Consider the following 10,993-nt stretch of genomic DNA (forward strand, 5'->3'; position numbering starts at 1 on the left):
AAAGCTGACATTTCAGGTGGGGATCCTTCTTCAGAAAAAAGCAAAGGGTCTGAAGAAGGGTCCCGACCAAAAACATCAGCTTTCCTGCTCCTCTGATGCTGCCTGGCCTGCTGTGTTCCTCCAGCTCCACACTGTCATCTCAGACTCCAGCATCGCTAGTTCTTACTATCCTTGACTATAACATGACCCTCTTTACAATTGGATTGCATTTTCTTCACTTAATTCAGGAGGTGAATTTAATCAGCCAGAGCCATTAAAGCAGCAGTGTGCAATTCTATAAGTAACAACCTGATTGCCCTCATTGCTAAGGACCTAGGTGAGGAAACGTCAGAGGAATAACCATCATGTTTAGACCACAGCCCACTCATGGATCATAGTTAACCCTGAAAAAGACTTTGAACAAAAGGGGAGGGGGAAGTAAAACAAAAACTCCGTGAAATTTAGAGTTAAATGTTAAGGTGCACAAACTCATTTAAGGAAAAACAGTATACCGTGTATTGAACTGAATCGGTTCGGCTGACTCAACTGCTCTCTAGAAAACAATCAGATCAAAGTAAGGCTCTGAAAAATGTATTACTCATTGAGCTAATTTGGTACATCCTCTCACTACACACTGCTATGCATGATGTACTTTTGCAGTAAACAGAGTATGGGTGCCAGAAGTAATATTAACTTAATAGGATTTCACAGTGACCCGCATTTGCCACAGCATTCAGTAGGATATTTATGAATTCTTATCATTCAGTTACATCTGTATATGTCTGTAAACTATCTCCACGCAATGTTACTCATCTCTGTAAATTAATGGTAAATATATATTCCTAATTTCCAAAATGCATCCTAGCTCCTGAAAATATTAGGAATATATTAAACATTTCTCAATGAATCATCTCAAATTAATCTTTTTTTTAAAAAGTCTAACTTTCAGTGGTTCTACAGTTCTGTAGCTTTTAGAAACATCCAGAGTAGCAAAGCATGAAATGCAATTTCAGATAAATTTAATTTAGCAATTAGAGTTTTGATTTCCACCTTCACAAGGCACCAATTGCTTCTTTCTCTGTTGATCCAATGCTTGAGGCATGTACTGACTCCAAATGGATGTAATGGCTGGCTGGAAATCTACAAAATTGTAATTCCGTGTCAATATTCAACATTTATGGCATTCAACGAAATATTGAAAAGATTTGTAAAATGTTGTATTTATTTGCGCTGAATTGTGCTGTAAGGTGATTTAAAATACTTCTCCTTTGAAAAACCGAACAAGCACACAGACACACTTAATCTGGTTGTACATACAAACAGAGGATCAAATTAAATAGCAGAAGAGCATTGATTAGGCTACTTTTCTGCATTCAATTCTGATCTCCCTACTAGAGGAAAGATGTTGTGAAACTTCCAGTCAAGATCGTGGCAATGTAGGATGCTCCATCCATAGCTCCTCTGCTCCTTCATTTATTTCCTTCTCTTTTTTTCCTTTTCTTGTTTTTCTCCCCCTCTTGCAGTTCACCCACCCCGTGGCAGTTCCCAGCCTGGTCTCTTGGCAGCTCGTGGTGGCTCTTGGCCTCATCTCTCAGCGGCACGTAACAGCTCTCGACTTGGTCTCTTGGCGGTATCTTGGCTTGGCATGCAAGTGGAACCTGCATGTTCTCAAGGTACTGGGGGAGATTGGAGGGACGACAGTTCCAGCAGCACCAATGGAATCTGCTGCGGCAGCGTTGAGAACAGACAGCTGAGTCTCCCCAGAGGACAAGATGTGTGAGGGACTCGTCAAAGACTTTTGAACTTTTAATTTATTTCTTTATTTCCCTAGTTTAAACAACGAAAGACTTTGGTGTAAACTATTATCTATTCCTTTATTTTTCTACAAATCTAGGAAGTAATGCTTAAATTTTTGACTTCTGTTTCTCTTACTACTTTGTACCTAAGTTTGTTTTGTATCTAGGTTCCTTGGTACCTGAGATGGGACCATGTGAGACAACATTACACACTTTTCACTGTACTCCTGTACTTCTGTGCTTGAGTACATGTGACAATAAAATTTAAAATCTGAATCTAAAAATTGAAACTTGAAAGAATTCAGAAGTAATTTACAAGGATGTTGCCAGAGTTGGAGGCTTTGAGCTATAGGGAAAGGCTGAATAGGCTGGGGCTATTTTCCCTGGAATGTCAGAAGCAGAGGGGTGGCCTTATAGAAGTTTATAAAATCATGAGGGGCGTGGAAAGGGTAAATAGTGAAGATCTTTACCCCAGGGTTGGGAAGTAGGAAGAGGAAGTAGTGGAGGTTGGTACAATTACAACATTTAAAAGGCATCTGGATGATCATATGATTGGAATGGTTTAGAGGGAAATGAACTAAATGCTGGAAAATGGGACCAGAATAATTTAGGATATCTGGTTGACATGGATGCGTTTGGCCTGAAAGATCTGTTTCTGTGCTGTACATCTCTGTGACTCTGGAAGTAGGTCATTTGGATGCTTGAACCTGCTCTTATGTTCAATAAGATCATGGTAGATCTGTTGGCATTGTGAAATTCACATTCCCATCTACCTTTGATTACCTTGCCTGTCAAGAATCTTTCTATCTCCACCATAAAAGTATCCAAGGACTCTGCTTCCACTGTCTTTGGTTCAGAGGAGGTTTACTAGATTGATACCTGGAATGAGTGGGTTATCTTATGAGGAAAGTTTGGAGAAGCTGGGCTTTGGAAGTTTAGAAGAGTGAGAGGCGACTTGATTGAAGTGTATAAGAGCCTAACTGGTCTTCACAAGGTGAGTGCTGAAACGATCCCTCATGTGGCTGAGTCTAGAACTAGGGGGGCTCTATTTTAAAACTAGGATCTACCCTTTTAGGTCAGAGGTGAGCGGAAGTTTCTTTTCATTTCTTTCAGAGATTTGTGCAAGCTTTGAACTGCCTCAGAAAGTGAGGCAATTAAGTAATTTTAAGGAGATGTAGATAGATTGTTGTTACACACACAATTAAAGGCCATCTGAGGTAATTGTAAATGTAGAACTTGAAACACAAACAGATCAGCCATGATCTTATAGAATGGCAGAGAAGGCTGGATGGGCTGAATGGTCGACATCTGCTTCTACTTAATGTTCATAAAATTACACACAGTATTCAAGATGTGGTCTCACTCCTGACCTACATAACTGAAGCATAACATCTTTATGGTTATGTTCAATTCTGTTCATAATAAAGGATAGCATCCCATTAGCCTTCTCGATTACATGTTGTGATTTATACTAACTTTTTTCTGACTTACATTCTCTGCTAAAATTATAATCTGCTTTTTCATCCTTCCTTCTAAAGTGAAGAACTTCACATTTGCCCACATTATACTCCAACTGCCAGATTTTTGCCCACTTACTCAACTTTGCTTCATTTCTCACAACGAAATTTCTGACTTTTCTTTGGGTCATCTGTGAATTTAGCAATCCTGTCTTCCCTCCCTTTAGTTAAGTCACTGATGTAAATTGAAAATATTGAGGTATCAGCACAGATGCCCTGGAGCTCCACTTGTAACATCCTGGCACAGACCCATTTATGCATATCCTTTGTGTTCTGTCATTAGACAACCCCCTACCCATGCTAATATGTTATCAGCAAAACAAGAGCTTTAGTTTTAAGCAACTGGCTCTATGCAGCACATTATCAATTGTCTTCTGAAAATCCAAGAACAGTGTGTTTGCAGGTTTTATTTTATCCACACTACTTCAAAGTGCATCACATTTTTCCATTACCATGTCATCAGGTTCTAAAGAACTTTGCTCATCAGAAGGAAAAAACTATACTCTTTTGTTCAATTACAGTATTCAAACAAACAATGGAGCTTCAAGCAATGACAGACAAAGAGACCATATTTTAATGGCTAGAGAAGTGAGTTACTTTTTACTATTCATTCTCATTTTTAAAAATTCATTCACAAGATGTGGGCATTAGTTATTGCCTATCCCTAATTGCCCAGCGGACAGTTCGGGATTAACTGCATTGCTGTGGATCTGGAGTCACAAGTAGGCTAGACCAGGTAAGGATAGAAGTTTCCTTTCTTAAAGAACAGTAGTGATCAACAGTTTCATGGTCATTTTAATACCAGATTTTTGTTTAATTAAAATTCCACCATCTGTTACGGGTGGGATTTGAATCCAGGTCCCCAAAACATTACTTGGGTCTCTGGATTAATACGTTCTAGTGATAATACTACCATGTCATCACCTCCTTACATTGATATAAAGGATTTTCAATTGCATAGAATTTTATTATTTGGCCAAATATACATCACAGAAAAATATTTGTAACTTTGAAAGACTACAAATACACAGATAATCAGAGAAATCTGGAAGTTGCAGTTGGAGATACTTTTTCCTCTAAAAAGCTTCTTACAAAATGACATTTCATGGAGTGATTTCCATTCAAATATAAAGAGTGGTACAAGATTGCTCTAACAATCTCATATGTATGCAGTAAACCCACCACAAAAGAATTGAAAATCGGTAAATTTCAGTGTAAGTACCCTTTAAATGGCACAGTATTTCTCAATTATTGTCAATCAAACCCCAGCATTGAAAATATTCGATTACTGCTGTGAACACTCATTCCTTCAAGTGTTAATTATTATTGGAAGTATTTTTAAGAAGGAGGTTTTTCTCCCTTTTATCTCCTTAATCCAATATTTAATTCTCTCTATTTAATTTTCTGTACCTGAATATATACTTAATTCAATCTTCAACTAAGTGACATTTCCATACGTCATTAACGATTCATTATCTGATTGGTTAGGGAGATGAGTCATTCTCCAGTCAGGTCCCAGATGAGACATACTTTAATTCCAGTTGGCTGATGAGAACTTGTGCTGTGAAAGCCAATTAACATTCACTGAACAAGTGCAAATGTAACAAATGCATTTACTCACAGTGATATCTGACTGTTGTCTATTTCTGTCACTTTTTGCTGATCTGTGAGAGATTAGGAAATGTTATATGCCCCGTCCAATTTGAACGGCTAATATTACAAGTGTGCGATCTTGGTAGGTAACCTCATCTACTGAAACCAAATACCAGTAAATATCAGTTGCACACTCAATTTTCTAACTATGCATTATGAGCTAATCTTCAATCAGCCCTTAAAGCATTATCAGGAAAAAAATTGAATCTGCAGAAACATAGTGAAGCTGAGCCCAAGGGCCATCCTTGCATTTTGCACTACCTGAGCAGTAACATAGAGCAAGTTACTTCTTTTAAACTTTGGCAGAGATACCTGAATCTTCAATGAAAAGAAAAATCGTCATTAAGTCTATTTGGGATACTGCAGTGGAAGATTTAATTAAAGCGTACTGGCAATTCAAGTTTCGTGGTTTTGATCACTTGTTCAACTGCTAATTGTGACAGAGACACCACTTACTTTTAGTTTATGGTTTAGAGTGAATTATATGTAAGACAATTGGAGCAGATCCCAGTCTATAAAATCAGTTTGAAACAGATTCTATTCGATTGTTACTTCTCAAACAGGTAGATCAGAAGTTGAAGAAAATGTCGAACCAGCTAGTTTCATGCACTATTGGCCAAAATGGCAATTGTGGTAAACACAGGAGTGATATTTGCTACAATTAGAAATGCACCAAACACCCATTAATTGGTGTTGGGGGAGGAGTAGGGAAAGGCAGTTGTTTGAATAAATCTGTATAGATTGAAATTTTGTTTCCAACATCCTTGACTGGAATGAATATATAGTGAATAAAATGCTGTTTAAATGTACTATTTAGAAACATTAATTAATCAATGTATTAATTAAAATACAAGGAATTAAATATCTGCTGCCCAGTGTAGTATCCACTCTGACTCCTCATTCACCTATAATCTATTTGACTAATTGCAAAATGAAGATGAACAATAGTTAATTCCTAGATTCCAAATGTAGTAGTTTTCAATAATGCTGTGCATATTTTTTTGAACGAGAACGTTGCAAGACATGTTGTCAGACCTAGATTTAAAGGCAATATTTTTATCTTTATACATTAATACTAATATTGCTATATGTGCGATCTTAGATATGCATAAGCTCTAATATATTTTTAAGGACTAAACTATCTTCTTTGAGTGATCATAGTCAGCCAGAGAGTGGTGGGCCTGTGGAATTCATTGCCACAGATCACAGTGGAGGCCGGGACGTTAAATGTCTTCAAGGCAAAGATTGATAAATTCTTGATCTCACATGGAATTAAGGGCTATGGGGAGAGTGCAGGGAAATAGAGTTGAAATGCCCATCAGCCATGATTAAATGGCGGTGTGGACTTGTTGGGCCGAATGGCCTTACTTCCTCTCCTATGTCTTATGGCCTTATGGTCTTATATCCAGATGCTCATATAAGTCTTCCAGACTGAAGTGTCTGGTACTGTAATAGTGTTCTAACTCCAATCATACTGTATGGTCTTTCCTTAGTGATGTGCAGCTTCATGATACCATCACAAGTTTACTCCTTAGACAGCAAATTGTACCAAAATAAAGTGTCACAAACTCACAATCTTAGGTGTCATTAAAGTGCTATCAAACCACTCACTGAACAATGGCTCAATATGCTCATTAATGTTCCATTTGGTTCTGCCAGCCCCAGCTTGCATTATTGACTTGGTCCAAACAGGGACTAAGAAGTTGAACTCAGGAGGTAAGATGAGAATGACTCCCCTTGGCATCAAGGCTGTATTAGACCAAATGTGGCATTAAAGAACTTTAACAAAACTGAACACTATTAGAATAAGGGAAACATATCTCTACTGTTTAGAGCCATTCCTACCTTAAATGGAAGATGGTTGTGAATCCAATCATCTCAGCCTCAAGATATTGCTGCAGGAATTTCCTCTTAACAATGTTCTGAATGACCCAATAACACAGGCCTGGGGATAGAGAGGTGGTCAGTACTTGAGTCGGGTAGAATGGGGCCACAATGATTGGATTTGGGGTGGGGTGGCCAATGTCAAATTGCTGGGTGAGAAAGTTGTGCTCTAGTTTACAAGTAGGGCCAGCAGGTTTTAGTTTGGATCAGGACTGCTGTGCTCAGCTTCAAGTTTGGGGGACACAGACCAGGAGCAGCACTGCAGCTTTTGCCTTCTGTCCTTAGCCCTGGTTCTAAGCCTGAGCACCTTCATGCCAAGGCTTCATCAATGACCGTCTTTTCATCATAAGGTCAGAGTAGGATGTGTGCTGATGATTGCACAATGCCATTGACAACTCACCTAATGAAGCAGTTCATTCATTCCTGCAGCAGCACACTGGAGTTGATAAGTGGCAAGTAACAATTCCTCAAACTTGCCAGGCAATGGACATCTCCGACAAGACAGAATCTTATCCACTTGATAGTCAATTGCCTTAATATCTCATAATTCTCCACCCTCAATATCCTGGGAATCACTTTTGACCAGAAACTTAACTGGACTGGCCAAATAAATACTGTGGCTGCAACAGCAGATCAGAGATTGGGAATCCTGCACTGAGTAACTCACATCTTGACTATTCAATGCTTATCCATCATGTACAAGGTATCAGTCAGGGATGTAATGGTGTAATCCCCACTTACCTGCCGAGGAGGCTCACCAGGATGTTGTCTGGTATGGAGGGCGCTAGCTATGAAGAAAGGTTAAGTAGATTAGGATTATTTTCATTCGAAAGACAGAGATTGAGGGGGGACCTGACTGAGGTCTACAAAATTATGAGGGGTATAGACAAGGTAGATAGCAAGCTTTTTCCCCCAGAGTGAGGGGCTCAATTACTAGGGGTCATGAGTTCAAAGTGAAAGGAGGGAAGTTTATGGGAGATATGCATGGAAAGTTCTTTACGCAGAGGGTAGTGGGTGCCTGGAACGCATTACCAGGGGAGGTGGTCGATGCAGACACGATAGTGTCTTTTAAGATGTATCTGGACAGGTACATGGATGGGCTGGGAGCAAAGGGATTATAGACCCTTAGAAAATAGCTGACAGGTTTAGACAGAGGATCTCGATTGGTGCAGGCTTGTAGGGCCGAAGGGCCTCTTTGCGTACAGCTCCAATAACACTTAAGAAGCTCAAGAACATCCAGGGCAAAGCAGCCAACTTGAAAGGGTCAGCAGACCTGAAACGTTAACTCTGTCTTGTCCTCCACAGATGCTGACAGACCAGCTGAGCTTTTCCAGCAACTTTGTTTTTGACCAGTCCTCCATCCACTACTGCAAACAATCACTCCCTTGGTGTGGCACAATGTGACTGCACTGACTGCAACAGAACCTACCAAACCAGTACTCTGTACCAGAAGGACAAGGGCAGCAGGCACTTAAGAATATCACCATTTTCAAAACGGTCACCAAAAAAAAAACAAAAACATATTATCCTCTGACTGGGAACTACATCTTCATTTCTTAATTGGCACTGAGTCAAAATCCTGGATCCACATCTTGAAGAAAACTGCGGATGCACTTATACCATGTGAACTATTACAGTACAAGAAAGCAGCTCACACCATCTTCTCAACCACAACTAGGAATTGGCAGTAAATGCTGGTCTTGCCACTGACACCTATATCTCTTGAACAAATTTTTAAAAAGTGAACAGCAGGGATGTAAATAAATTTGTCTTGTTGCACATTGAAGACACAAACGAACCAATATGAAATTTGGTTAAAGCAAAGGGAGGGAGCAAGAGATAAAAAAAAATCCAGATGAAGAGGAAGAGAGCATAGTGGCTAGAATGAAAAGCTGAAGAGTATAGACAAAGAAGTGAATATTGAGGCCTTGAAAGGAATCCAAATCTCTCAGCCACAGGAGCTAAGTTGAGTGTAATTGAGAGGTATTGTACATTTATACATTTTTTTGGGATGGGGCTTTCAAAGGAAAATAATGCCATTGGATTATATGTAGAGATAGCAGTTGTTAATCAGAAAAATGGGATAGAATTTTAGGGTTACTTGGAACAGCTGGAACGATACTCTCAGCAAGTCTGTAATCAACTTGCTGTCAGAAAGCAGATTGTTCATGACAAAGCCAGCAAACACTAAGTGAAAGAATATCCATGTGCCTCCACCATAACCCCAGGGCTACTCATTTCCATAGATTGGCTTGTTTACAGCACTGTACAGGAATAATTGAAAACACACTACTTCACAAATCACAGCTTCAAAACTGTCATTTTTACCACAGTGGTAAATGAGGATAAAGAGCAGGCACCAAACAAAAAACACACTGTTGTGAAAAAGTCATTGAGATTTTTTGGTTCAACATAAAGGCAACACATGTTTAGAAAACAGAAAGGTCAAAGCTTTCTCAAAATAACATAACCACAAAGCTGCAAAATGAGGTGCAGTCATCCATATATCAAGGTTATTGATCATCAATGAGAACATTTAAAAATGGGTTAAAAGCTATTCAGTAAAATTTACATTTCAGGAATCATCATTTTCCCATCAGTAAATTTGTTACATTTCACATATTATTCAATACAGTTTTACTTGTTTTGATTTTCAGATTCAATTAGCTTTACTACTATCAAATGCAGTATATTCTACATAGTAGGGACAGATTTCAAGCAAAATTCGAAGGACAAAATTTTAAGTGTATTGCAGACAGAGTTTTTTTTCTGAGGATAAGTAAGCAAGGAAATCAATTCCAGTACATCTGGTAAGAATAGGTGTGGATGGTTGACATAGGAAACTCTGTAATTGCACGCAGGTTGGCAACATGGTTCTGTGTGACACTGAGACATTGTTATGTAGCAGGCATAAAAAAAACTAAATTAAGTAATCAAGAGTAACATATTCCATACTCTGTACTTCATTCTATTAGGCAGACACCAGATTCTTTGACTTACACTTAAGATTTTTTTGACTCCTGTAGGGTGCAGGATTAGTTTACTGACCTTTGTTCAGACTCTGGTTTAATGTGACCTCCTTGCAGGCCACAAACTATGCTCTGGCTTCCTGACTGATCATGACTCCTGACTGTCTGAACTATTTCCTGCTTCAGGCACTGCATCTTTCACCAATCCCCAAGCTTAAACTCTCAGCTTGCTGTTTGATGTTTACGTTGCAAACTCTGTTTAATGTTTGAAATTCTGCTGCTCTCATTTGCACTGCGATTGCAAAAGGATGCCAAATCCAGGTGAAAGCTCTTTTGCTTTTCCACCCTTCCTCTCCCTGCACTAGCTTTTACACTCCCACTATTATCATCCTCTCACACTTTTGATCTTCTTCAACAAATAATTCCAAGATCTTACTGTCTCTCTCTACTCTTCAGTCAAACTCCTGTATGTATGCATGGTCACATTGCTCCTGTGTGAACTTACAGTCACACGCTGTCATCCATAACCTACCAAACTAGACATCATACAGCATCTATTGTCAAAGTTTTCCCTGTAATTGTCCTAATTAACTCAATGATTTCGTTTATCAAGCAGTTTCCCTGGAGGTAATATCATTAATCTCCCCTCTATCCTATTCAACATTACTCCCTTTTCAAAGTTTGAAGGACTTCCTGTGAGATGAAAGAAATTCCTTTCAATATTTTAATGGACTGTCTGAAAAGCAAAAGGAGATTTGATCATGAGTTGCAAAAGGATTTGGGTTTATACTTGAAAAGGAAAAATTTATTGGACTCCAAGGAAAGAAACAGGGAGGTGAGAAAAATTGGTTAGCTCAGCAGTACCCAAGTTCTGGAACAGGCAGGATAGGCTAACTGGTTTCCCCCAGTGCTGCAAAATTTCATACTTATTCAGTCCTTGAAATCACTGTTTGGCATTGCCTTCCTTATCTGTCGTTCTCTCCTAACTCTGTCCCTTTACGTATATCATCTGCATTGCTTCCACTATCCTGCTTCTCTTTTGCCACCCCTTAACTTGAATTCCCTCCTTCAGTGTCACTGCCTTATCATTTCCTTCTCACCTTCAAAATGATCCTTTAGAACCTTCTATTTAGAGTCATAGGCCTGTATAGCATGGAAACAAACCCTTTGGTCCAACTCATCCATGCTGCCCAGC

This window comes from Stegostoma tigrinum, chromosome 20 (genome assembly GCF_030684315.1).
Source record: "Stegostoma tigrinum isolate sSteTig4 chromosome 20, sSteTig4.hap1, whole genome shotgun sequence".
NCBI classification, from domain to species: domain Eukaryota; kingdom Metazoa; phylum Chordata; class Chondrichthyes; order Orectolobiformes; family Stegostomatidae; genus Stegostoma; species Stegostoma tigrinum.